This window comes from Chrysochloris asiatica, unplaced genomic scaffold (genome assembly GCF_000296735.1).
Source record: "Chrysochloris asiatica unplaced genomic scaffold, ChrAsi1.0 scaffold00025, whole genome shotgun sequence".
NCBI classification, from domain to species: domain Eukaryota; kingdom Metazoa; phylum Chordata; class Mammalia; order Afrosoricida; family Chrysochloridae; genus Chrysochloris; species Chrysochloris asiatica.
This window is the reverse complement of record NW_006408543.1, coordinates 4,128,520-4,154,380: the sequence shown is the minus strand read 5'-3', so window position 1 is coordinate 4,154,380 and position 25,861 is coordinate 4,128,520.

The window sequence follows — 25,861 nt, the reverse complement described above, 5'->3', positions numbered from 1 at the left end:
TGATGCTTTTGAGTTATAGTGTTGGAGGAGAATATTGAAAGTGCAATGGACTGCCAAAAGAACCAACAGATCTGTGTTGGAAGAAGTGCAGCCAGAGTGTTCCTTGGTAGCCAGGATGGCCAAATTTCATCTCTCATACTTCAGACATATTGTCAGGAGGGACCAATCACTGGAGAAAGATACTATGTTTGGCAAGGTAGAGGGTCAAAGAAAAAGAGGAAGACCCCCAGCAAGATGGATTAGCCAAGTGGCAGCATCAATGGGACCAAGCGTGGCAACAGTTGTAAGGTTGACCCAGGATTGGGCAGTGTTTCGTTCTGCTGTGCATAGGGTCGCTATGAGTTGGTACCTACTCAATGGCACCTAAAAACAACAACAAGCCAAATGCCAACATCTGCTATGAGCTGATGGCACCTAACAACAACAACTACAAGACAGAAGGACTGAATAGCATCTTGCCTAGACAATGTGTCTCTGAAACATGACACCCTTTTATTCAAAAATTACTTTTGTTTTCTTTCTTAATATGACTGTCTTGATAAAAAACGGGCTCCTCTACCAGAAGTTTCATTCATTGTGGTAATATCATGGTGGTGGTAGTGTACATTTAGTTGTTATAGCTGTTGTGTGCTCTAAAGTCAGTTCTGACTCAGCAACCCTGTATAGAGCTTCCGAAGAGCTTCTGGTGGGATTGAACCACTAATCTTTTGGTTTGCAGTTCAGTGCTTATCGCTGATATTGTGTGACAGAATTAACAGTGCTGTACTATTAGCTGTGTCCACATTGTCAGGAACAGGAAACTTGTTTCAGGGTAAATGCTATGAATGCCAACATCCAATACTGCAAGACACCAGGGAGAATCAGAGCCTTTCCCTCTCACCAAACTCATATTCCACTTCTAGGTTCAATTTAGCACAGAATGTACACCTTCATTTTATGAACAAGGATGTATTGAGTAGAGCCCATGAGCCAAGTTCTGTGTACCAACAACAACAACAGAGGAAAAGTAACTTTCTGTTTTCAGAACACTTCATTGTGCTCATGCAGACCATATGCATATTCCAAGGGGCCATCATTCAGAGAAGGTGTTACCCAGAGTTGTATTCTTTCATTGTGTTGATTCAATATGTATGGTTGTTGCCGTTAGGTGTCATCGAGTCAGTACCAACTCATACTGACTTTATGCACAACAGAAGGAATCACTGTTGGGTCCTGGGCGAATACCACAATCCTTGGTACACTTGAACTCACTGCTACTGGCACTGTGCTAATCCATCACATTAGAGATCTTCCTCTTTTTTGACGACCGTCCACTCTGCCATGATGCCTTTTGATAATATATCTGAAGTATGAGAGAGGAAATTTGGCCATCTTGGCTTCTACTTCTTTCAAAACAGATTTATTCTCTTCCAACATCAATTCTTCTATGGTCTTCCTGATTCATTGTCCAACCTTAACATACATAAAAACACCTTGGCTTGGGTCAGACCCACTTTAGTCCTCAAACTGACATCATTGCTCCTGAAATTTTTAAATAGGCCTTGTGTAGCAGATTTGCCCAATGCAATATGTTGTTTGATATCCTGACTGCTACTTCCATGAGTGTTGATGGTTGACCTGAGAAAAATGAAGTATTTGACAACTCCAATTTTTTCTCCATTTATCTTGATGTTATTTATTGGTCCAGTTGTGAGACTTCCATCTTGTGAGGTCCATGTGTATAGTAACTGTTTATGTTGTTTAAAATGTTGTTTGCAATGAACAAGTCATTGGTCTTGCAAAATTCTATCACGCACTCTCCAGCATCACTTATATCACTAAAGTCTTGTTTTCCAATTACTGATCCTTCTTGGTTTCCAACCTTTGCATTCCAATCACTAGTAATTATCAATACATCTTGATTGCATGTTTGATCAACTTAAAGCTAAAGAAGTTGATAGAATTCAACTTCATCATCACTGGCTCTACTGGTTAGTTTATAAGTTTGAATAATAACTGTATTAACTGGTATTCCTTGTAGGCATATTGCTATTATCCAATCATTAGACAGCATCATACTTCAAGTTAGATCTTAAAGTGTAGTTTTTGGTGATCAATGCAAATCCCTTCCTCTTTAATTTGTCATTTCTCACATTGTAAGTCATTTGATTGCCAGATTCAAAATGGCCCAAAACCAGTCCATTTCAGCTCACTAATGCCTAGGATTTCAATGTTCGCATTCCATTTCATTTTTAGCAACTTCCGGTTTTCCTAGATTCATGCTTTATACATTTCATGCTCTGGTTATTGATGGATGTTTACAGCTGGACCAACAAAAGACATCGTAATAAACAGAGAATGTATTGAGGTTTTCAAGGATTTCATGTTGCTGAAAACCACATAATTCACAATAAAACATTAAAAAGAGAGAGAGAGCCTTCACCAACTCTCATCAAATTTTGTAAGTCACTTAATTTGTTACTTCAACAGACTCTAGCCCATCCTGACTAATCTGCAGTTCAACAGCCCATCCTCAGTTCCCATTTCTTCACACTCTCCCTAGATACTCCTGTGTAAGCCCATATGATCAACCACCACCTGTTTTCTGAAAACATACAAGTCTAGGTCAGCCATTTCATTTCTGCTTTTGATCTCTAGGTATCCACATTCAAGCTGCATCTGGCCCTCTAATTAGGGACCCGTTGTTGTTATTAAGTACGTTGGAGTTGGTTCTGACTCATGGTGACCCTGTACTGGGTTTCCAAGGTTGCAAAACTTCATGAGAGCAGAAAGCCTCATCTTTCTCCCATGGAGCAGCTGGAACCTAATGTCAACTCATACAAAACTCTGCTGACTACATCCTCTGACCATTGTTCTTTCTGTCTTGGTAAATAAAACTACTGATTTTACCTGTCCCGTTATATAAACAAAAGCCTAAGTATGTCATCCTGCCCTGTTCCCTTTACAGCAAATTTACTCAAAACCCCAAATCCTACAGGCTCTGCATCCACCAGAATTCTTGAAATGTTCCACTTCTCTCTATTTTCATTCTTATTGTTTCATATTTGGTTTATCACCTCTTGCCAGAATGTCAACATCTTCCTATCTGTTTTGCTGATTCCAATCTTGCTGTTTCTATGTGTTCTTCATGCTTTATGCTATAGTTGGATAGATCTTAAGGGGACAACCTGACCCATTCCTTACTTAAACGTCCTCTGATGCTGCCTTTTGACTTTAAACTCCTCCAGAGGCTTTTTCAAGGCATTTCATGATTGGAAATTGGTATGACAACCAGCTTAAACATGTGGCCTCTTGAATCACCTAGACCAGAGTCAAGTAAGTCTCACCTGGGAAAGACACTGAACCCTCTCAGCCTGTTGGTCTCTGTCTAAGAAGACAAATAACGTCCGTTTAATTGAGTTGTCATAAAGGTTCATTCATTTTACAATCACCTCATTATTACCCAATACCTGATAGCTAGAATGAATTATTATTGGCAATAGGAAGAATGACTGTATAGTGGCTGCTTCACACGTGTTAGACTTCAGGGGCGGAGAACATTGTTTCTGCTAAAATTTATGATATCATTTGCGGGCCACACAAAATCATCAACTTACAAACTAGCCTACTATATTTTGTCAACTATTTGATTAAGTCACCCCTAATGTGATGGCTAAGGAGATCTGGTAGCGTAGTGGTTACAAAATGGGCTGCGAACCGCAAGGTCAGCAGTTTGAAACTATCAGCTGTTCCGTGGGAGAAAGATGAGGTTTTCTGCTCCTGTAAAGATTTACAGCTTCGGAAATCCTGTACAGGGTCACTATGAGTCAGAACTGACTCCACAGCACATAACAACAACAACAACAATGTGATGGCTGGAGTCCCGGTGTGGTGTTGTGGGACCAAGCACTGGACCCCAAGGTCAGTTTGAACCACAAGGTCGGTTGTTCAAACTTACCAGCTGCTCCTTGGAAACCCTATACAGGGTCACTATAGGTCGGTATTGACTTGATGGTACTTAAAAACAACAACAATACAGCCCACAGCTGCTAACTTCAAGGTCAGTTAGTTCTAAACTACCAGCTGTTCTGCGGGAGAAAGATGAAGTTTTCTGCTCCCGTAAAGATTTACAGCCTCAGAAAAACCTATACAGGATCACTATGAGTTGGAGACAACTCCATGGCACACCACCGCCACCACCACCATCATACAGCCCATGGAGTCCTGGTGTGACACTGTAGGATCAATATTGGACTGAAAACTCTGTTTGAACTGCAAGGTTAGTGCTTCAAACTCGCCAGGCACTCTTCGGAAACCCTATGCAGGGTCACTCACTAGGAGTCAAAACCAATTCCATGGTACTTAACAACACCAACATGCGACCCACAGTCTGGGTTTTTCCTGTGTTGTTGTTGTTGTTGTCAGGTGCCATCGAGTCAGAACCGACTCATAGCGACCCCATGTACATACAGCAGAACGCAACAATGTCCGATCCTGGGCCAACCTCACTACCGCTGCCACACTTGACGCCATCAATGATGTCACCTGGCTGATCCATCTCGTTAGGGGTCTTCCTCTTTTTCTCTGACCCTCCACCTTACCCAGCATGACATCCTTCTCCAGCTACTGTTCTCTCCTGACAATGTGTCCAAAGTATGAGAGACGAAGCTTAGCCATCTTGGCCTCCAAGGAGCACTCTGGCTGCACTTCTTCCAAAACAGATCTGTTGGTTCTTTTGGCAGTCCATGGCACTTTCAGTATTCTCCTCCAACACCATAACTCAAAGGCATCAATTCTTCTACGATCTTCCTTACTCACTGTCCAGCTTTCGCACCCATATGAGGCTATTGAAAAGCCCTGTGTTAGAGGAAGTTGAGTGGCCCACACCCGCAGACTCATTCAATTTTTACAAAGCCCTGAGAAGCAGAGAGGTGAACAATTCATCCAACACAGAGTTGCAAAGTAGACTCAAACCCAGGTCCACAGGATGGGAGGATTGGTGCTCATTGACTCTGTCAGAATATATGGTACATGGGTGCAAAATGGTGATGCCAGCATGGTGCCTAGAAACAGGAAACTGACTCTGAAGAGTGACAAGTCATTTGTCTGTGTTCTAAAACAGGGTTGCTACATTGCACACCTCCTAGTGGGCACATGTGCTAAGAAGGCAACATGAATACAAGGAAAGAGATGCCTTGTGTTACTAAGCCACTGAAAGTCCTATACAGACTCATCGTGTTGTAGTGTGCGTCACAGATTTTGCATTTTTCACAAATTGAAGATTTGTTGCAACCCTGCGCGGAGCAAGTCTATCAGCGCCATTATTCCAACAGCATGTGCTCACTCTGTGTCTCTGTGCCTCATGTTGGTCATTCTCACAAGATCTGAAATTTTTTCAAACTGCTATCGTACATGTCATAGACGACAATACAGTGTAAACATCACTTTTGTGTGTGCTGAGAAACCAAAAACTCCACGAGACTCACTTTATTATGATATTTGCTTTCCAAAGTGGTCTGGAACTAAACCTGCAATATCTCTGAGGTATACCTGCATATATCTCTATACCTATATTTGTGTTTATATCATCTATAGACATATATGTTGTTGTTAAGTGCCATCGAATCAGTTCCAACCCATAGCGACCCCTGTGCAGGGTTTCTGAGGAATGGCTGGTGAGTTTGAACCACTGACTTTGACAGTGCATGAACCCACAGCACCATACCAGGATTCCATATATACATATATACCTAGGAGTCCTGGTATGGCACAGCAAGATAAGGTCTGTTTGAACAACAATGTCAGCAGTTCTAACTCACTACCTGCTCCTTGGAAACCCTATAAAGGTTAGAATGATATAGATGATATAGACATAATTATGTTGTTGTTGTTAAGTGTCATTGAGTTGGTTCTGACTCATAGTAACCCTGTAAGGATTTCCATGGAGCAGCTGGTGGGTTTGAATTACCCACCTTGCATTTCAAACCAGTCTTGTGGTCCAATGCATTATCCTGCAGCACCAAATCTTTTTGTATCTACATTTATGTCTATATCATCTCTCGCTATGTTGTTGTTGTTATTAAGTGCTGTCGAGTGGGTTCTGACTCTTAGCGACCCTGTGTAGTTTTGCTATACATAGCGACCCTGTATAGCAACCCTGTAGGTTTGAACATCTGACTTCGTGATTCGCAGTTGAGTGCTGATCCTACAGTGCCACACCAGGAGTCCTTACATCTATCCATACTTACGTCTATATCATCTGTACATAGACATATATCATCTGTATATGGCGGTGGTTATGTGCTGCGGAGTCAGTTCCGACCCAAGGTCCGCAGTTAGAAATTACCAGCAGTTCCAAATGTAGGAGATAGATGAGGCTTTCTGCTCCCATAAAGATTTACAGCCTTGGAAACCCCATATAGGGTCACTATGAATTAGAACCGACTCCATGGTACAACCTTCACCACTACCGTATATATATATATATGGAGCTCTGGTAGCATAGTGATTACAAGTCAGGCTGCCAACCTCAATGTCATCAGTTCGACACTACCAGCTGTTCCATAGAAGAAAAATGAGGCGTTCTGCTCCCGTAAAGATTTATAGCCTCGGAAACCCTGTGCAGGGTCACTATGAGTTGGAACCGACTCTACAGTACTTTTTTGTAAAGTGCCTTCAAGTTGGCTTCGACCCATAGCGACCCTGTATAGGGTTTCCAAGGAGCTGCTTGTGAGCTTGAACCACCGACCTTGCAGTTAAAATGACTTTGCAGTCTGGCACATTTTATATATACAAAGATAGATAGATAGATAGATAGATAGATAGATAGATAGATAGATAGATAGATAGATAGAGATAGAGAGACAGAGATATGTGTAATTATGATAACACTGAAATGGTTTGTGTCATAGCAGTGTCTACAGCATTCCAGTTGTGTGACCTTGGACAAATGTTTTTCCATCTATAAACAAAGGAAATAATAAAGTCACGCCATAAGACTGTTTTGAGGGCCATGCAAGTTAAGAAGCAAAGTGCCTAGAAGTTCCTGGTCAGTTGTACATAAATGTTTTCCCCATCATTTGTGTTTCCATAGTTGTTTTTTTTATCATGACAATATCCAGAAGCAAAATTGCACTTTTATGTGCTCACCTACGTCACGGACTTGGAAACCCAGACATGGTTAGAAGGAAACGTGTGTACTTGTTTGCAATGGCTGTCTTCGGCTTCTTTAATTACGAGTGGTGATTTTCTTCTTTCTATCTCTCAGTTTTCACATTTCTGATCATTCTATGCTGTCTTTTATAAGAAAAAATAGCAATCTACTACAGCTTTAGACAAGAAATTTTGTCTTCTTGCCTCAGTCATATTTTTTACAGAATCATCTTTGGTCATTAAATTCATTTAAAAGCCCTGATCTGTTTTTGATCGTCTGAAATATAGTGACAGGCACCGAAATCAATCGCAACATTCGAGCTTTGCAAAGAGCGTAAATTATCTTAGAAGTCATGTCAGGGAGAGTTTATTCCAAGGTTTGCTTGCAAATTTTAATCAGAAAACACAGAAGGTGTATACAGCTGAGATTGAAATATCCCTTCACCTTGTCCCGATACCAGGCTGACGTACTGTTGACTGCCTGCTAGGACTAGCAGAAGTTACAGCTTATACGGAAAGAGGCTGTCTGGGCAGGAACTGAGCACAACACATAAAGAAACATTTATTTAAAAAAAGTAAATCAACCATAAAGACCCTCCCAGCCGACCTGAGAGATGGAAGCGTGGCTCTCATTTTCTCCTTGGCAAAATTTAATCTATCGCTGGGGTTTTTCAAGCGTCATATTCAAAGAGATGCAAATTCCTCAGAGCTGAGACCCAGCTGACTTTTTAGCACCTTGTGAATGTCAAAGGGACTTAAAGGTTGCAGTGGCTTCCCTTCTCCCATCCTAGCTAATTCAAATACATACATGTGGGGGCGAGGGGTTTGTGGGGGCGTGGGGGGTGTTTTTTAAGAACAAAGGCTAAATCAGAGCGCCCATCTCCCTATCTACCTAAGCCTTCTTGGTGCAGATCCATTTGCAGCCAATCTGAAATGTGAATGGAAAATGCCCTGCTGAGAAGCGTGGGACACGGGAAAAACAGTCTTATCCCCAAGTCACAGGACTGTTTTTGGCGTTGCATTTTTTAATAGCAATCATTTGATCACTGAGCATCTTCACAGATCATTTCTGAGTGCCTGGCTCCTGGGCGAATACTAACTCAGGAGCAATGTCTGCCAGGCACGTGGTCCCAGCATGCAATTCCCCAACAAAAGAGCAGTTCTGGCTAATGTTTAGTATGCAGATGTGCTTGAAGGGAAAGCCATGGCCTGTCCTAGTAACCTGATAGGACAGTAGTTAGGTGCGGTGCTGGAATCTGAAAGACGGGCAGTTGGAGCCCACCAGTAGCTGAGAAATAGCAGTCTGCTTCTGTAAGAACTCACAACCTTGGAAACACTGTGGCCAGTCCTATCTCTGTCCTATCGAGCGCTGTGAGTCAGAATTAACTCCAGGGCAGTGGGTTTCAATGGTACCTTGAAACAGTCTTAAGTCTGTATTTTGTTGCAGGCCAGTAACCTTTAAAGGCTGGCTCTGAAAGCCACAAAAAGGAACCCTGGTGGCACAGTGGTTAAGCGGCTAACCAAAACGTCGGTGGTTCAAACCATGGGCAGGCATCCATAAAGATTTACAGCCTCAGAAATCTTAGCTCTTCTCTAGCCCAGAGGGTTGCTTTGAGTCAGAATCATCCAGACAACAAGTGGTCTTGGGAACTGACCAGGCCATTCTAAAGTGGGTTTCTTCTCCATCTTTGTACAAATGAAGGGTCCATCTCTTTACGGAAATTTGGTCACTCGAAGACTTAAGAGGGAAATGATATCAGATTTCCTTCTGTGTTAAAATTTAACAAGCAAGGTTAAGCACTAGTGACTCAGAACTGATAGTATGCGTGCAAGATTTGGAAAGAACTGTACTCCAATTCCACCAAGCATTGATGGAGTTCCTATTCAGCGTCGGAACATCAGGACACAGGGATGACTTCGTCTCCATTTCTGCCTTCAAGGAGAAGGTAGGTTTGTGGGGGAGAGTATCTGATGTACACAGTACTGTTGCCTAACAAAGGCATCTCAGTACAAACAAGGAACATTTCTGGCTCCTGCATCTTGTGAGCTTGAGGTGGCAGCTCCTGGTTGGCCTTGCTTCATGTCTGAGGCTTGGCTGGTTGTTGGCGAAGACAACCAGGATGACTCGGCTCTGCTTCATGGTCTCTCATCCTCCAGGGGGCTACCCTGGCATGTTCTCCTGAAAATGAGGGAGGCACAAGAGAGACGGCAAGCATGAGTGCTTTGCACACCTCTACTTGCATCCCATTTGCTAGTAGCTCATGTTATCAGGAGGGACTAGTCCCTGAGAAGGACATCATGCCGGCAAAGTTGAGGGTCAACAAGAAAGAGGGAGCTCCTCAGTGAGATGGGTTGGCACAGTGGCTGCCACAATGGACTCAAATGTGGGAATGATTGTAAGGCAGTCTTTCACTCTATTTATCTCGGGGTCTCTGTGGGTCAGAAGCAACCCCCTGACACCTAACAACAATGACACTGGCCAAAGGAACAACAATGACACTGGCATGGTGAGTCCAGAGGCAGAGCAGGAGAACCCTGAAAAATAAGATGGCAAAAGACGAAGAATAGGGGTTCTTTTTGCAATATACTCCTAGGGGCAGATAAGATGCACACCACCACATTGTAAACATGCATAATCAAAAGGGCCAGAACCCCGGAGTGTGGAAGACAGAGCAATGCACTCTAGGAGGAATGAGAAGAGCGCTCTCTGTAGAGGGTGATGCATCAGCTGGGCTGGAAGGAGAGTTGGAAGCGCATCAGACAAGTCTACATCACAGCAGAACTAAGTCCATAGGTCTTCAGTGGCCGGTGTTTTGGAAGCAGATCACCATCCCTGTCTTCTGAGGAGACTCTGGGTGGGTTGGAACTGCCAACCTTTTGGTTAGTGGCAGAGCATTCATTGTTTGCCCCACGTGAGGCCTCCATCACTCAGAAAGCAGGCCCAGTAAGCAAGCACGCTGTGTATACGATGGAGAGGGTTGACTGTCTCTTTAAGGAAGGGGTTGGGCAGTACTTTGGGGCCTTAGAGTCTGGAGATGGTGGCATTAGATTGATTTGGTGTGTACATGCTGGCTGAGAAAGCTGTAGAAAGGCGAGTGGAAGTGTTTGACAAGATGAAAGATTATTCAACACGTTAGACAGCTGCTTGAGTGAAGAGATGTATAACAACACAGTCAAATACACTCACCAGTAAATGATACCTTCGCAGGAAATGCTGCTACAAGCCAGGTCATACTGCTTTCATCTAGGCTGATGGGCTTGACCAAACAAAGGTGGAAAGTGCAGTTTAATGCACATGCTTCCAGCAGTGGCTCCTGGGTCTCCCGGGTCTCTTCATCTCTCCCATGCTGGGTGATCATAGATATAATCCTCCCTATAGAAGTATGAGGCTCTCCATCCAGACCACGTGGTAGACTAGCAGCTGAATGGGTTTGGAAACATGGCTCCCGTGTTACTCACTTCCAAGCTTTGGCTGAAGCTCCCTGATTCCTGACTTGTCCCCATCTGTAATGTGGGAATGTTGCTGTGAGGAGTGAGGTTACACAGTGGCCAGCACATGGGGGATATGGCAGCCTCCTTAGAAACCCAAAGAACAAACCTGTTGCCAATAAGTCAATTCGGACTCAACAGTGACCCTAAAGAGTAGAACTGCCCCACAGGGTTTCGAACGCTGTAATCTTTACAGACTGAGGGTCAGCAAAAAGTGGAAGAGCATCAGCAAAGTGTACTATCACAGTGGGTACACCAATGGGCTCAAGCTAACAATGATTGTGAGACGTACATAGGGTCAGGCAGTGTTTTGTCCTGTTATCTCTAAGGGTCGATATGAATTGGAACCCATTTGATGGTCCCTCCTAACAGCCACAAGGTCGGTGGTTCAAACTCACCAGCCACTCTTTGGAAACCCTGTATGAGACAGAACTGACTCAATGGCACTTCACAACAAAAACAATAATAATATTTATGGATGCAGACATCTCCTGTGGGCTGGTGGATTCAAACCGTCAATGTTTCAAGTGTTTAAACACCGCCCTATAAGAGTTACGTGGGTTTATTAGCTTTCTTCCATTGCTCTAGATCAGAAGTCCAACATGGGTCTCATGGGGCCACAATCAAGGTGTGGGCTGGCCTGGGCTCCTCTGGGGAGCCTCTGGAGAGAACCCATCTCCTTGCCTCCTCCTGCTTCTGGAGGCTGCCCCATCCTTAGGTTCCTCCAACTTTAAAGGCAGCATTTCTGTGAGTAGTCAAGTTCTGAACTCTTCCTCGTAGTGATTTTTCATACAGTGGAAAGTAACATCCTCACAGGTCGCTACGTGTGGACATCTTTGGAAGGACTTTGTGGGGAACCACCTAATCTCACTGCAGACCAAGAACTTCGGCAGTCATTTCATGATGTCTACAATGAACTGAACACAAAATGCACTTGCATATAAGATGCCTTAAGGGGCTGCTGTGGTTAGGTGCCACTGAGGTGGAGCCGACTCATAGGGACCCAATTCACAACAGAATGGACCACTGCCCCCTCCTGCACCATCCTCACAATCATCATTAAGTTTGAGCTCATTGCTGCAGCCACTGTACCAATCCATTAGGTAAGGGCTCGTCCTCTTTACCAAGCATGATGCCCTTCTCCAAGGACTGGTCCCTCCTGATAACATGTCCAAAATGCATGAGATGAAGTTTCACCATCCTTGGTTCTAAGGTGCGTTGTGGCTGTACTTCCTCTGAGACACATTTGTTTGTTTTTCTAACCATCCATGGTACTTACAATAATATCCTTTGTCTTCACCCCAATGCAAATTTAGCAGTTTTCCTCTGGTCTTTCTTCGCGTGAATTATGAAGCATTGCATTGACTAAAAAGCCAAATGCAAACACTAATGGAATGTAAATGGCGTCTCCTCAAAGTCTCCTTCTCTGGCAAGATGTCAACACCTCTGTCTTTCTGAGGAAACCACATATGTGACACCTAGTACAGGTCTGGTTGCCCAGTGGGATATCAGTAAATGACCATCGAAGACATGAGGGTACCATTTATAAATTACCTACCTTGGGCCTGACCTTGTACTGGTCTCTTAACAGACACTGTGTGTAATTTCCACATTGAATTTAAGATTGATATCATTACTCTCAATGGACAGAAGAGAAAACTGACGAATCCAGTGCCTTTCCCAAATTGCATGGGTAGTAACTGATGAAGATGAGGTTGCCTATTGGTCTCTGGGATCTCAGAGTCTAAGTTTATTCCCCTTGTAGCCTCCTGTCATGGACTGAATTGTGTGTACCTCCCCCTCCCCCCCAAAAAAATTAAGTATTGTAAATCCTTGCTCCTATATCCATAAGGCGCTCTGGCAGCACAGTGGTTACGAACTGGGCTGCGAACCTCAAGGTCAGCAGTTCGAAACTACCAGCTGTTCCATGGGAGAAAGATGAGGCTATCTGCTCCCGTAATGATTTACAGCCTCGGAAACCCTGTACAGGGTCGCTCAGAGTCAGAAACCGACTCCACGGCACATAACCACCAACCAACCATATCCATGGTGATCATCCCATTTGGGAATGGGTCTTCTTTGATATGTCATGGGACAGAGTTAGTACAGGGTGTGTTTAAGGCCATGCCATTTTAAGATAAGAGAGCACATCAAAACAGCAAACACCAACAGAGAGGAAAATGCCCAAGGTTGTCAAGTGCTTTAATGTAACTGAGTTCATCTGGTAACAACCCTGGCTAAGCAAACAGAGGTGACGCACAGACAGACCCCTCTGCGTTTCTTTGGCTTCACTTGACCGTGCTGTACAGATGCTGCATTTGTGATCCACGGAAGATTTGTGGTCACCCTGCGCCCAGCAAGTCTACTAGCACCTTTCTTCCAACCTCATGTGCTCACTTCCTGTCTCTGTGACCCACGGTGGTCATTCTCATCATGATTCAAGCACTTTCGGGGTTCTCTACCACTCTTCATGGATGACTAAACCGCACACACATCACATTGCATGCTCTGAGACACCATACACTGGTGTGACTCGCTCTGTGGAGATACTGACTTGATTACCATGGTCTGGATCTGAGCCCATGACATCTTCAAGGTCTGCCTGCACTTGGATGGCTCTTCCCCCTGAGGCCCCTGACCCTGTGCTTTTCGTTTATCAAGTCTCAGATCCATCTTTGGAGAGAGATCTTCCCCCAAATCTCTTAAGTTTCCTGCCCTTCCCACCCACAGAAGTCCTCCCGTCCTTCTCACATTTGACACGCTACGAACATGTCTCATTCAGCTTTTGTTTAATTGTTCATTCTGCTCCCCAAACTAGGGTGCTGGGTCCCTGAGAACAGAAGCCATATCTGTGTGTTTTTATCATTGGTGCATCCTGGAGTCTGGCATGTGGCATGAAGGGTGAACACAGGAGGCTCCAGAATCTCTGCTTGGATTTGGCTCTGCAGGGGCGTGGGTGGACACTTTGATTTAAATATGGTGTTTGGACACAGTGCTTTGAAAGCAGTCCAATGAAACATACAAGGGTAAGTCAAAAAGCTACACAACCAGAGACACCTTTGTTAAACAAGGATACCAAAATGTCATGCTATTGTTTCTCTACGTATCCTCCATCCAGGTGTGTACACGTCTAAAGGTGATGTTTCCAAACCCTTCCCTAGGAGTCCTATGGGTCACTGCGTCAGAAGCAACTCGACGGCACTGAACAACAATAGTAATAACCCTTCCCCAAAGAAGTCTGCACTCCTTGATTAACACTACATCCTAACGTCAGTTCAGGCATCTTCAAGGGATGCAAATCAGGTTACTTGTCAATGTTCTTGTAGGTGGGGAACAAAAGGAAATTTCAAGGGTGACAGATCCAGGTTGTAGGGTAAATGGGCTAAGGGTTACCAAGCAAATTCTCATAGGATAGCCCTTGCTTCTCTGAAAGAATGAGCAAGTGTCACAGGGGCGGGGCGGGGGGGATTCTCAGCACAATTTCCCTAGACTTTTCCTCATCAATGCAATTGTCAATTTTCTTCCAACTTCTTTCTAATGAGTCTCAGTGGTCATCTTGTGTCCTTAGAGAAAATCTAGCAAGAAGACCCCTTTGTAATCTTAAAAAACAGTCACCAATACCTTCTGGTCTGACCTTTGTGCCTTGAATTTACCCCTCGAAAGCCACTATTTACATTGGACCTTTTTGGTAGAGAGACAAAAACAAGAGTGTCACCGAGAGAACTTGTCTGCAGCCATCTGATGGCCACAGAGACATGCTCAAACATGATTGGTTTGGAATAAATCTATGCATGGAAGCATTAGAACCCTCGGAATGGACAAATGGGCGAGTGTATGAAGTCACATTGCTTCACTGATAAACGTCTTTGAGTGTGTCTGAAATCCCATGGCAGGTGTGGGGGGCTGCTGAAAGTCAATCACATGACATATCAGGCCCAGGCCTTCCTTCCTAGCTCATCTTAGTGCAGACATCCCCCTGAACCCTGTTCAGCATCCTTGTAACATGTGAGTCTTCACTAACAGATGGCTCTTGCCTGGGGGACACTGGCCAGGAAACAAACCTGGCTCTCCTACATGTAACAGAATCATCAATGTTGTTGTTAATGTGCCGCCGAGTCAGTTCTGACACATATCTACCCTGTATAGGGTTCCCAAAGAGCTGCTGGCAAGCTTGAACTGCTGACCTTACAGTTCAAACCAACATTGCTGTCCAGCACATTAACCCACAGCAACACACCAGGAATCATCAATACCTCATGTAATTACATTGGTGGTGGTTGTAGTGGTGGTTATGTGCTGTGGAGTCATTTCCAACTTACAGCGACCCTGCATAGGATTTTTGTGGCTATAAATATTTACAGGAGCAGTAAACCTCATCTTTCTCCCATGGAGCACTAGTAGTTTCGAACTGCTGACCTAGAGGTTAGCAGCCTGATTCGTAACCACTACGCTAAAAAGGTCAATCAGGGAATGAAAACGTAGACATGGTTCCAGTTATAGCATCCCCTGTCTGTGTCATCTACGCACTTCGAACTTCGATTTTTTCACCCTTCAACAGCCAGATCTTTACTCCCCATTGTTGTGACATGCCATCAAGTCTGTTCCATCTCATAGCGACGCTGTATAGGGTTTCCAAGAAGCGTCCACTGGATGTGGACCACTGACCATGCAGTTCGCAGTACAATACTTACACTATAGCGTTGTACCAGGACTCCAATAAAATCAAACATTCTACGGCCCTGAACACACAGTAGGTGCTCAACAAACATCACTGAGTTGGAATAAGTCTGCGAAGATGAATGCAAGTACGGGAAGAGATGAGGAAGGGATTCCTTTCTTGGAATTGTACTCTGCCAACAAATCTAAAATACCACGACCAAGCTGCAAAAAGCAAGCTCTTCACATGCCTGTGTGATTTGGCCCTGAATTTTTTATCTCGTAAGAATAATGACCTCAGTCTTGGGCATTTCCAGGGAATTAATGACCAGCAGAATTTAATGACCTTGGCTCCAGCCTAGAGCCATCCCATACTCCGGGGCATTCATTAATCCCAGGTAGACCTGCGGCCTTTCTTCTCTCTGCAACAACTCTGCTCAAGTTCAGTCCTGCTGCACATGGGAGACCACTGGGACAGCACGTCTGGGCTTCGGTCCCCAGCCTGTTCCAAGCCCCAGCACCAACTCATTTATTTACAGCAGCAGCTAGGCAGTAATTAAAATATGCTAAGGAATTCTCCTGTCTTACTGCAGCTGGGCCCAATGGCAAGCTTTTTCAAATCCTACTCCCTTCCTGTGCACACACACACACACACACACACACACACACAGAGTCTGACTTGACACTGTATGTAGAAAGATTTCATGAGATTTTAATGAAAGTCTACAAAAGGTCCATGCCAGCTGCTTTGTCTTGGGCAGCAAATCTGGAATGAGGACATGCCCCAATATCTGTTTTTTCTGAGGATATTCGTACACCAGTCCCTAAGGTCTGTCTGGTTGCAAAATTGCATGGCAAAATGATGCACCGACACACGGTGTGGACGGCTGGCTTCTGCTGGCCGGGCCTCGGCTTGGTCTGCATTATCGGGGACTGAGACGTCTCCCCACCTGGTTGTTTTGTTTGCTCATATGTCCAGTGGAAGGACAGAAGCTACAGTCTCCAAGGGTGCTGCCCTCCGGAACAGTCTTCATTTCTTTTAATGACCTGGAAGGTGCCTCTCATGTCACCTTGCACCTTACAAGGCATCAAATAACAAGAAAAGGAAGAGATGGTGGTAAAATTACCATCCTGTGTCCAAGATTGCCCGTGCTTGTCCCCAGCCAGCACCTGGGGGCATGTGATTGTCCCTGCAAAATCCAGGATTGCCCATGTTTGTCCCTGGACAGCAAAAAGGGGGCCAGTGCTTGCCCCCAGACAATACCTTGGGGCCGTGCCTATTCCCGGTAGATACATGGTGCTTTCCAGAGAGAATGCACACTCCCCCACTGGTTCTGTCTGCAAGAGAATAAACTTCTGCTTGTTAACACATTCTTGTGGTATTCCTGTTACAGCCGCACTAGAGAACAGAGATATGGTGCATATACACATAGACACATACACACAGACTCACGAGCACATAGATCAGCATTGTCTCTCTCACCTGAGGTGAGTCCTTGTCTCACTTCTCCATATCCTTCCCACAGTTCCCTGGTCTCTGGTGTCTGTCTCCCTTGGGTGTCTGTCCTCCCTGGGTGGCTGTCTCCCCTGTGGGTCTGTCCCCCTTGGGTGTCTGTCCTCCCTGGGTGGCTGTCTCCCCTGTGGGTCTGTCCCCCTTGGGTGTCTGTCCTCCCTGGGTGCTTGCCCCCCCTTAGGTGTCTGTCTCCCTTGGGTGTCTGTCCTCCCTGGGTGTCTGTCTTCCCTGGATGTCTGTCCTCCCTGAATGTCTGTCTCCCTTGCTATCTTCTCTGCCCAATCTGCTTCTTGTATGGTTCAGTGGTGATTTCCTTAAAACACACCCCTACACTCCAATGTCCCATTACCAAACATGACAAGGACAACTCTATTCTCAAATGGGATTGCATCCACAGGTATAGGTTAAGGTTCATAACACAAATCAATGCATAACACATCACTGCTCACATACATGACATGTTAAATCCATCCCCACATAGAGCTTATAGATACATCAATCTGATTGCCCCTGTGTCTATTCTGACTCATAGTAATCCTGCAGGACAGGGTAGAGCTTTCCCATAGGGTTTCCAAGGTTGACATCTTTACCGAAGCATTTTGTCGCCTCTTTCTCCGTGCAGCAGCTGGTGGGTTTGAACCACCATGTATGTGGTTAGCAGCTGAGCTCTTAACCATTGTGCCACCAGCTCTCTTTCATACATGCTGCTGTGGTTGTGGTTAGGTACCATCGAGTCGGTTCTGACTTATAGCTAGACAATGCTATATATATATTATATATATATAGTGTTGATACTAGCATACACATGTTGTTGGTGCTAAGTTCTGTCAAGTCAGTTCCAACTCATAGCGACCCTGTAGAGGGTTTCTGAGGAGCAGCTTGTGGATTTGAACAGCCAATCTTGTGATTCACAATATGATTTATTAATTACAACCTTCTTTCTCAAGAAAGACCAACTTCTCTTTTAAACTATTTTTGCTACGAGTTTTATTATTATTTTAGAACCAAAATCATTTCTTACATTTTTTATACATTATTTTAAATTTTATTCTGATTTTTTTATTTGATTTAGTTTATTTTTAATAGTTTCCATCCTGACAAATGGTGTTGCTAGTTGTCATGTAATCCACTCTGACTTGTGAAGCCTTGTATATGACAAAACTGGGCCAGGTCCACCCTTCTCCACAGCCTCTCATTCAGGTGAGTCCACAGCTGTGGTCATTCTGTCAGCCCATCTCACCGAGGGCTTTCCTCATTTCTGTGACCTGGTGTGACACTGTAGGATAATCACTGGACCACAAAGTCAGCAGTTCAAATCCACCAACCGCTCCTCTGAAACCCTATAGAGTGTTGCTATGAGTTGAAACCGACTTGATGGCACCTAACAACAGCAACCACTTTACCTAGCAGGACTGGGAACTGTTCCGTTCTGCTATGTCACTAAGAGTCAGAACCAGCTCAACTTGAACCTCACAACAACCTTGCCTGCATGATGTCGCTTTCAACAAGTTGGTCTTTCCTGCTGACATGGCCAACTTTAGGGAATCCAAGTCTCCCCATCCTGGCTTCCAAGGAGCATTCTAGCTGTATTTCTTCTAAGACTGATTGGCTGATATGTTTGCTTTGTTCATCTGCTTCACACGTGATTGAATGAGAAAATAAATATCACCCAAGGGGCCCCCAGGAAGTGTGTTGGATTCAACTCTGCAAGGGGGCAGAGAGAGAGAGAAGATAGTGTCATAATATAGCCTTCTGTTCCAATCAATTCCTGCAGTTTCCAAAGCATGAGTGTTTGTGGTCACAAAGGACTGTGTAACCCCACAAAAGAAACAAAGAAAAATGCTATCGTTTCCCGTGTTACATGGAATGTTGCAAGTAAAGTGTTTCAGTGACTAGAGGTAAATATTGTTAGCTGATGGTACATGGAGGGGATTGTGCTCACTGTAATGAAAAGAAATACATGATGTAATGAATGCGAAATGGATAAACTGCCCTGTAAGCCTTCACTTAACTCATGATAAAAAGTTTTGAAAAAAGAACAGAAAAGCGTTGCAGTTGTATAGTCACATGGAGTTTGGGGCCACGGCTCCCACCATTAGCCCTTGAGATTGGACACCATTGGCAACACGCGGAGGCTTCTGGGTGATCTCACACCCTCAGTTCAAAGAGGAAACAAAAAAGGCTCATTCATATTAATAACAACAGAAGCATCAATGTAAAAATGTTAGAATGTCTGCACCTGTGGAGCTAGTTATGGCTGGACTCATCTTTCTAATGAGCAACTGAATGGTTAGGGAGGCCTAGTTATTTCTTGCAGGACAGAAATATAGAAAGATTTTTATTTGGGGATAAAACTCCTTCCACCTTGGTGCCAATCAAGTTGTCACTGGACAATAGACAGATCTTACTCCCTCTCACCTCTCAAGTTCTCCTTTTTCTCTCCAAACTCCAAAACTCTGGAATTAATGCAACAAGAGGCAACCATGGTGGTCCCGAGGCAGAATGCTCTCTTTTCATGCAGGAGACCCTGGTTCAAATCCCAGCCAATGCACCTCCTGCTACCATCTGTCTGTCAGTGGAGGCGCTGTGTTGTGGTGATACTGAAGAGGTTTCAGGAGAACTTCCAGATTAAATCAGACGATGAAGAAAGTCCTGGTGACTTTTGAAAACAAAAGCTCAGATAATGAAAACCCTGTGGATCACTACAGTCTGATCCTCAAGAGGGCATGGGGTGGGTCAGGGCCTGAGAGTGTTTTATGCTGTTGTGGATGGGGCACACCGTCAGCTGGAGCTCAGCTCAGCAGTGTCTGTGAAAACAACACAGAAGGAAGATGCTTTGAAGACATTCAAGCCATTCTTTCTCACTATTAACTCAGAACAAGGGGAGAGAACTGTTTATAAAAGGACATTTTTTGTTCTTGAGGAATCAGGAGCCTAGAGAGAGGCTGGCTGTACCTAGGCCCAATGAGGCTCAGACTTGAATTTGTTCTGATGCTTCCCAGCACTTCTCTACCTCTTCTACCCACCGCTTGCTAAGATCTTTGGGTTTTGCCTATCTCAAAGGCCCCCACTGCCACAAATTGCATAGATTGTTTGGCTTAAGACCTCAGGTAAATTGAAGTCATTGTTGGAAATGCACGCCTTCTTCTGTGACCTCTGTAAAACTTCTCAGTTGATTAAGCAACAGTAGCATGGGTTTGTCTATGAACATCTCAGGATGCTTGCTTGGAATACTGTATATAAATGCCTTTGTATTATAGTCAATTAAACCCCATTGTCTATAAAATTCACCTGTCTGACTTGGGGGGAAACGAGTCTGAATGCAAAAGACCCACAAGGTGTTGAAACTGAAATCTGACTGAGTCATTTATGCCTCTCAGCTTGAAAGGAGAAGGCACAAGCAATGGTTTCGATGCCTTGACGCTGGGTGGTGAGTTTACGAAGCCCTTCCGATTGTTGAGGGTTCCTGTTGGGGACACAGGCACCTGAAGCTTAGCTGCCTCTGGAAAACTAAGACAAGGAAGACAAAGAATACCTTTTTTTTGTCATTCTCCACACAACTGAAACAAACTTGTCATTCCAACTTCACAAGACGGTGCTTAAGGATGAAATGTTCAACCCCGCTGGGACAGCCTTTTTTTTTTTTTTTTTTTTTTTTCCTTTTTGCTGTTATTACAGAAGAAAATTATAACCATAAAAATGTCCAATTTAGAAAAAAAGGTGCCACTTTAGTATCATTTGCATAAAAGCTGTTACACACAAATTGTTATAAAGACAAATGTGTAATACTCTTGTTGAAAATTGCTTATATCTTCAGTGCTTCGCCTCACACGACAAAGAGGCCTCTTCAGACTGAAATCCATTCTCAGGTAAATAAAGCTGAAAGCAAAATTTCACCTCTTGGAAAGTACGTGAGTGGTTTTCGTGTTTGTCTGGAACATGTCTCGAGAGGCTGGGCCCGCGCCTCCTGCAATTGATTGGAAAGAGCTCTGAAAGATCAGGCGGTTTGTACTGAAATCGCTGAGGGTTCAACACTACAGTGTACAGGTGGTGCAGAGGTTTGGGGGACATGAGGAACCCCAAGTCTCCTCTAGAAATCGAGCACTCACAGGGTGAATGATAAGCTTAAATTGTCCCCATCCACCAGACATACCAACTTTGCATCCTGTTCCTCTCTGTCAGAGCTATTCCTTGCTCCCTACCTCACAGCCTGTCCATTGTCGAGGGAGAGTTTCACCATCCCCCTAACTCACACATGTCTTGTTTTTTCTGTTTTGCTTCTTCTGATGTCTGATGTCTGATCTCTGCTGGGATCTGATCTGCTGAAGAAAATCACCTTGAGGGACCAAAGGTTTTCATCGCTATATATCATCAGTTGTTTGCTCCCTCTTCTGGACTCTCCTACACAGATGTTGTTGTTATTCCTAGCTTCTCTTAGGTTGACTTCAACTCATCATGTTCAATAGAACAAAAGGTCTCCCGATCCTGTGCCACATTCACTGTCAGTGATCTGCTCAAGTCCATGGTTGTAGCCAATGGTGCATTTTGAGAATCTTCCAACCCAAGGGGCTCATCTTCCAACCTTGTATCAAACATTAGTCTGCTCTGATCCACAAAGTTTTTGTTGGCTGGTTTAAAGAAGTAGCTTGCCAGATCTTTCTTTCAAAGCTTTCTTACTTTGGAAGCCCCACTAACACCTGTCCACCATGCAGGATCCTGCTGATTGCATCATTTCCATATCACAGCAACTCATGAGCCATCACAGTAGGTGGACTGACAGATGGTTGGTGGACACAGATATTAATCTCTTGATTATCGCCCTCACTTCAAGGCACGGTGACTCACTGGTCTGCTGTCTCTAGTACCACCCACATTTTATGGAAAAGCAGGACCTGTATCTGAAGATGTTAGGTGCCATCAAGTTGCTTCCGACTCATAGTGACCCTCTGCAGGACAGAGCAAAACACTGCCAGGTCCTGCTCCCTCCTCACAACTGTTTTGCTGCTGCCACTGTGTCGATCCACCTTGTTGGGGATCTTCTTTTTCGCGGACCCTCCATGTTTGCAAGCAAGATGTTCTACTCCAGGGTCTGGTCCCTGCTGACAACATGTGACTAGTGCCTTTTTATTCCCCATGGCCAGGGCTATCAAAAGGACTAAGGGTCATGAAGCACTTCCATTAAAATAACGCATCTGGTCAAACTTATTTTAATCAAAGAAATTCAGAACATTGCAAAACTAGTTCTTGTACTTTTGTTTCCCCTTTTTGATTGAGATTTTTTAAAAATGAGAAGCAGTGTAAAAGGGCTATTCATAGAGATTTTCATCATCTGACTTCATCCTAGTTCCTGTCTTCATTGGCTAACTAGGAACCAAGAAACCAACTTCTCATGAGCACTTACAGAAACTCAATATCCGGTCGCTATGTGTCAGAACAGACTGGATGGTACTTGACAACAACTCTCCTCCAGAAAATCTGATGCACATTTGAGAACTCTTATCAATCCTATTGATCTAATGAAATGTGCAAAGACCTGGAGCTAGCAAAACAAAAGGGAAAAACACACTCAGCATTTCTCTAGCTGAAACAACTGAGGAAAAAATTCAAACCTCGGCTTGCAATACTGAAGGATTCTTTGGGTAAAATATTGAATGATGCAGAAAGCAATAAAAGAAGATGGAAGAAATATACACAGAGTCACTGTATCAAAAGGAAATGATCAATGTTCAACCATCTGAAGAGGTAGCCTATGATCAAGAGCCAATGATACTGAAGGAAGAAGTCCAAGGTGCACTGGAGACATTGGCAAAGAATAGGGCTCCAGGAAGTGAAGAAATACAGGTTGAGATCTTTCAACAAACTGATGCAGCACTAGAGGCACTCACTCGTCTATGCCAGAAATTTGGAAGACTTGGCCATATGATTGGAAGAGAACATGTCCTTTACAAAAAAATGTAGCATAAAATTCAGATCAATCAACACAAGTCATTTTACGTTCTTCTAAAAAAAACTAAATTATTTGATATGCATCTTTCCAAATGGACCTAGAAAGAGAAATGCTTGATTAAGTCATTGTTGGAGAGTCCAGATACTTAGATTTCCTACATGGTAACTTACAAAGGAAATACTTAGGCTACAGAAGACTTTCCATGTCTACCTACTTTCCAAAATGGCAGTTAAAAATGAATCCTTTGGGGCTTTCAGATTATATGAAGCTTTGTGATTTCAACATGGGTCTTAAAGGAATTTTGAATTAAGGTGATAAGAGTGATCCAGGTGTCTTCTATTCAAAATGACAGATGAGAGCTGGGATATTGGGATTGGTTATGGTCAGCCATGCAAACCCGATGCCAATGTTTCAACTACTCTTCCCTTGGAAAATCCCACCTGGAGAGAGCATGGGGTTTGGATGGCTGAGATGGTGAGGGTGTATAGGAGCCCTTGGAGAAGGAGTGGGGGCCATGATGTCCTCTATTAGAGAAAAGCTAAAAGAAGTCTTGAGAATGTGGTTATTTTAAAGATCGTGGTCTTGATGAGATAATGCTAAACTGGTGGCCGCTGAACCATGGCTGAATGGGAACGTGAGACAGTTTTGCTCAGGCCAGTTCATCAAGGGCTGTCTAGAGTAAGCATTCATACAACAACTGCTGCTGAGTGTGAAAATGAGCTGTGGAAACAAAGGCAACCGTGTACCCCCTTTGCAATCTTATGGCATCTAAGAATGTTGCAGTATCTTAAGACTTGTGTATGTATATGACTGTAGATAGGTCTCAAAGCACATGCGCGTGTCCTTAGCGGCCTCATCGACCTCGTGCCCAAGGAGGTTGTTGGGATCCAGTGAGTTCTCAAAAGCTGCTTTTCAGAAGTAGATCTCTGGGTCTTTCTTCCTGGTCTCTCTTAGTCTGGAAGTTCTGCTGAAACTTTTTCAGCATCACAGCAACGTGTAAGCCTCCACTGAAAGATGCTGGTGGCAGATCAGAGAGGTGCACTGTCCAGAAATCAAACTCATGTCTCCTGCATGAGAGGTAACAATTCTAGTGCTGAACATCACTAAACCCGTTAATACTAAGCCTAGATGGAAGATAAACCAATGTGAAGATAATGTAACCACACGTAGGCTTGGAGGTTTAGGAAACACAAGGAGAAAACACTCCTCCCTATAGGATTAAAAATTTTTTACTATGATTTGAGTGAGAGTTTACATAGAAAATTGGTTTTCCATTCACCCAATTTATATGTATTTTGTTTTGTGGCATTGACAACATTCTTCCTACTTCCTTGCTTTATTTAGCTTTGCCATCTCTGCCATCGAGTCACTTTCAACTCATGTTGTTGTTGTTGTTTAGTGCCATCGAGTCGGTTCCGACCCATAGCAACCCTGAACAGGGTTTCCGAGGCTGTAAATCTTTACGGGAGCAGAAAGTTTCATCTTTCTCCCGCAGAGCAGCTGGTAGTTTTGAACTGCTGACCTTGTGTTCACAGCCCGATTCATAACCACTACGCTACCAGAGCTCCTTCAACTCATAATAACCCTGTTTCCAAGAAGCAGCTAGTGGATTTGAACTCCTGACCTTGTGGTTAGCCATCTAATGCTTATCCTACAGTGCCACAGCAGGACACTGACCAAAGCCTGCCCTTTGGGTCTCAGATGGTTGATTACTCTAAGGAACATGTACCTCCCTGAGGTTAGTGTTCACTCTATAGGCCTGTCTGCTGCTGATACCCATTGCAGACTCCTGGTGTGGCATTGTATGATCAGCATTGGACTGCAAACCACAAGGTCAGTGGTTCAAATCCACCAACTGCTCCTTGTAAACCATATATAGGATCACTGTGGGTCACAACTGATTTCACAGCATTTTACAACAACAACAATTGTTTGCCTGAAAGATGGGTCAACTTTCAATCCCATGTGATTTTGAACCCTATTGAGAAGCTAACCATAGTCAGCAGATGGAAGTCACAATGGAACCTTGATTACTGAACAAACAGCTTTCCGAGAAGGAGGTTCATGTCTGCAGCAGACAAACTTTCTGACACTTACCTACCAGAACAGGGTCACCACAAGCACCTTGTAGAGAAAGCTGACAACACCCACAATGAGCAGAAACCAAGCCTTCTGGAAATCGGGATACTGATGGGAAAAGAGCAGTCAGAGCCAAGCCTTCCAGTGTTGCTGTTGTTATGTGCCATTGAGTCGGTTCTGAGTCATACGACCCTGTATAGGGTTTCCAAGGAGCAGCTGGTAGGTTTGAACCACACAAGGACTCCAGTGTAGCTTTCTAAAATACCCGTTCAGATAGCTTACTGGTCCATCCCCAGTAAGAGTGAGTGAAAGAACGTGCTAATCCCAGGAAGCATGCAGACAAGGCAAATGCATTGAGAACAAGGTTCATGAGTAGTGGCCAGGAGCAGCTGGGAGAGCCTCAGGGGGGGTCATTGCTTAGGAGGCACTGAGTTTCTGTTGAGATTGATGGAAAAATTTGAAGCCAGGTAATGTTTACAAAAAGCAATCTTACCTTAACAATCTTAACCCTAACAACCCTAACCCTAACCCTAACCCTAACAACCCTAACTCTAACCCTAACCCTAACCCTAACCCTAACCCTAACCCTAACAACCCTAACCTTAGCAATCTTAACCCTACCAACCCTAATTCTAACAACCCTAACCCCTGCATCTGAAGATCACTCCTCCAACAGCAACTTGAAATGGGAGGCAGGTGCTAGTTTCCTCCAGAGTCTAGAAAGAGGACAAGTCCCAGACATTCTGAGATGAACTCCATATCAGAAGAGGCAGAAGACCAAGATGGCGCTGGGTGTGGAGGCCAGCTACTGGAAGGAGCAGTTAGAATTACTGGGCCCCATTGCCCTTAGAAGAAACCATCCCAATGCAGCCACTCAACTTCAAGTGCTTTCTTGAGGGGTGAAGGAGCTGACTCGTTCTCTGGGAAGCCAGATGGTAAGAGGGAGCTGTGAGAGGAGTCACAGGGAGGCAGACTTCCCTGGTGGAAAGATCAACTTCCTCACAGTTGAAGTGTGCCTGAAGGGGTAGTCATGTGAGGGAGTGAGT